Below are 4,487 nucleotides of genomic sequence, written 5' to 3'. Positions count from 1 at the left end.
ATTTCAATACTATCTTTTACATCCGTACCTTCATTATTGGACACACCTACAAACACTTTCAAATTAAAAAATAAATAAAAGCATGAGCCAATACGCAACTAAGAAAAGTAACAACTAAAAGCATGTTAGCTAAATGAATAACAATGACTGTACAATACAAGACACAAAACACTAGAATGTAAACACAAAAATGTCCGGTATCGATGGATAAACCAAAACAGTAAAAAAAGGCATCAAAAAGACCAACAATCGCAAAATTAGTACAAATCGACGAATTCAAACCAATAAAATTACAAGAAAATTGCCACATATACTTTGAGAATAGATAAAGTCAAAAAAACAGGCTGTCTCGGATAAAACTAATTTTGACAAAATTAAAGTCGACCTACGAAAATCTAACTCTGATAAATCGATTATGTCTGATAATAACTTTGTTTCAACTTACATCACTGATAAAACATCTCTGTATTTCAGCACTTTTTTATTCAAAGTCATATTAAAAATCCAAAATGATCAAATCAAAGATCACACTCTCAATTCAAATAAACCAATTTCGACCAAAATTCAAAATTCTCGTACGATACCCATTAGTAGCAGACGAATGGTTATATGAAGCAGTTATAAAACGAAGGACAGTTATAAATGACAGGCACCCATTAGTTTTAAACTGTCAGTTTCAATTCAATTTCCTTCTACTTGTCTACCAATTCACACCTACAGGTAATTTTTTCCGTCTAGAACAACGCTGAAAAGCTAAAACCTACAAAATAGTATTAAGTACATCAACAGTAATAAATATGAATATAGTGTTTCACACTAAAAGTGATACGTATCATAAAAATAACTTATTACATAGTAGTGTTAACAGTAAATTAACACTTAGCAATGGTACGGCAGACGAATACTTACATATAAAATTTTACTTATAAACAAATGTAGATCAAGCAGTGACATTTATCCAAACGATTTTCCTTGAATAAATCGTCATTTGTGATAAAAAATTAAATGTATCCGCTCAATTTAATATTAACTACTATTGAATCAGAAAAGACATAACAACATTGTAATTATATTTATAATATCGCTTTTTTACACAAACACTCAGATATACAGTATCATTCTCTTATTCTCATGTTCACATATTCTCAAATACCCGCAGATTATCATATTATCATTCTCATATTCACATAATAATACAACTCTAACTTTTTCTAAGGTTCCACTACTATTCTTTTACATCCGTACCTTCATCATTGGACTCACACACACAAACACCTTCAAATCGTAAAATAAATAAAAAACATGAGCCAATACGCGTAACACGAGGTCACAAAGTTAAAAATACAGTTAAAAATATAACAACTAAAAGCAAGGTGGCTAAAGTAATAACAATGACAACACATTACAAATCAAAAACACCAGAAGGTAAATACAAGTACAAAAATTTACAGTATCGATGGATAAACCAAAACAATTAATGAAAAACGCATCAAATAGACCAACAATCGCAGTAACAGTACAAATTGACAAATTCAAGCGAATAAAATTACGAAAAAACTGCCTCCTACGTTTTGAGAGTCGAAAACTCAAATTACACATTCTAAATACAACAATGAATACTGGTTTCTGTTCGGCAGATTTAACACAAAACGGACAAGCTATTGGATTATTTTGAGAGAACATCATTTTGGAATTTTAAAGACGGAGAAACCTGCAATAAAAAAATTAATTTAAAAGATTTATATGACTACTTCATGAAAAAACTGTGTAGAATTTTAACTGTTGCATACAGTATTTGCATTGGTATACGAAGACGCAAAAATAATGATACTAGCAAAAAGAGCACACTGATAAAGTAACAGCAAGATTGTTTTTTACACCATAATATTCTCAGTTGTCGTTGTGATTACATATTTACAACTGCTCGCATAATAGCAAAATTGATTTACCTAGGATTTGAAATATATTTAATCAAGCATTACGAAGACGCAGAGTATTACAAGCACACCACAATATTTATTAAAACTGATAAATGGAGGTATGTGATTGCGAATGCAAACACAACCACTCCTGCAAAAACATTACCAGTTAACGTAGAACTCGAATCTGTTGAAACCTTTAAACTAGCGTTCAAAAAATATTTTTTTGTTCATATGTACTACAATTTGGTAAAACCATTATTCGAATCTTAATAACCTACGAAAATTGATCCTGATTAGAACATAAAAGAAGCTTTTTGTTATACCCTACGCGCACAGGATTTTTAGCTCCATCAGGCTTCCCTGAAAATGCAACTTATTACGGGAACGCGATAATAAATCAATTGAACGTTAGGCCAAACCACAAAAATCGGATATATAACCTGTGTACACACATACACAAAACCACGTCGTCAAGTGGTAACTCCATGGATAATTTTATCATGTAAAAACGTATATAACCCGCTCAATCATCATAATCCCAACACCCAATTATACAATGTTGTAATTTAAATAATAATAATAATAATAATAATAAAAATAATAATAATAATAATAATAATAATAATAATAATATTTAAAAAATATTAATAAAGGACCCAATGGAACAGTAAAAAAGTAATAACTAAAAACAAATTGGTTAAAGGCATAACAATCACAACACATTACAAATCCAAAACACCAGAAGGTAAATACAAGTACAAAAATGTACGGTATCGGTGAATATACCAAAGCAGTTAAAAAACGCATGAAAAAGACCAACAATCGAAATAACAGTACAAATTGACTGATTCAAACCATTAAAATTACAAGAGAACTGCCACCTACGTTTTGAGAATCGAAAAATCAAATTACACATTCTGAAAACTTGTTTATGTTCGAAAGATTAGCGAAAAAAGGGCAAGGTATCACATCATTTAGGGGGAAAATCATTTTGAAATCTTCGAAGCCGAAGAAACCTGCAATAAAAAAATTAAAATATTTGCATGACTATTTCATGAAGAAAACTGTGTAGAAATTTCACTGTTTCATACAGTATTTGCATTGGTATACAAAGACGCAAAAATAATGGTACTAGCAAAAAGAGCACAATGATAAAGTAACAGCAAGATTGTTTCATACACCATAGCATTCTTAGCTGTCGTTGTGATTACATGTTTACAACTGCTCGCACAATAGCACAATCGATTTACCCAGCATTTGAATTAATTTTAATTAAGCATTAGGAAGACAGAGTAATACAAGCACATCACAATTTTAATTGAAATTGATAACTTGGAAAGTAATAAAAATGATACAAGTAATAATAAAAGTAAAAGTTATAATAATAATAATAATAATAATAATAATAATAATAATAATAATAATAATAATAAAAATAATAACAATAATAAAAACAAAAATAAAAAAATAATATTAATAATAATAATAATAATAATAATAATAGTAATAATAATAATAATAATAATAATAATAATAATGATAAAAATAATAATAATAATAATAGTCATAAAAACAAAAATAATACTAAAAACAATAATAACAATAATAAGAAAAATAACAACAATAATAATAATAATAACAATAATAATAGTTATAATAGTAATAATGAAAAAAATTATAATAATAATAACAAAAATAAAAATAATAATAATAATAATAATAATAACACTAGTAATTTTAATAATAATCATAATAACAATAATAATAATAATAATAATAATAATAATAATAATAATAATAATCATAAAAACAATAATAACACTAAAAATAATAATTTAAATAATAAGAATAATAACAATAATAAAATTAATAATTATAACAATAATAACAATAATAAAGCACCGTTCCCTAGGGACTGACTATAGAATTAACCTCACATAATTAAAAACATATCATCCCACACAAAAATTTACATCAATCTATCGTGGATACAAAACCTCAGGGATAATCCCCAAAAATTACCTCAATTAATTCAAATTCATTTAAAAACGCAAAACTCTTTCCCCAGGGATATCAGACAATCCAAGTTACCACTAGAAGTAGACCGAAATTGAATACATCCGAACAGAAAATTATCAAAAGAAAACGAGCCCCAAATAAAAAGAACATCAAAATGAACAACGAAAAAATTACCATCGCAACACAAACGGAAGACAACACCAACAAGGGACTATGACAATCAGTCATAAGACCAGACCCCCTAAACCCAATCTACCCCTTAAGCAATACCGCTAACATGCCGCAATACAGAAAAAAACTCAGTCAAGTTTTCGGCTATCATAAAACTCATTAGAGATAAGGACTGGGAAACACTCAAAAAAGTCAGTCCATACCTCTACTCCTTGAAAAAAAGATTTATCCATTACTCCCTACGGTTGCGTTTTGTACGACAACAGATTAATGGTACCCTCGTCGCTCAAACAACTTGTAATTAATTCTCTTCACCAAACACACCCGGGCCAGGCGGGAATGCTACAGTTGGCAGATCTTGTATGGTTCCCTAGG

The sequence above is a fragment of the Convolutriloba macropyga genome, chromosome 10 (genome assembly GCF_964194025.1).
Source record: "Convolutriloba macropyga chromosome 10, txConMacr16.3, whole genome shotgun sequence".
In the NCBI taxonomy this organism is placed as follows: Eukaryota; Metazoa; Xenacoelomorpha; order Acoela; family Convolutidae; genus Convolutriloba; species Convolutriloba macropyga.
Note: the sequence above shows the minus strand (reverse complement) of the source record.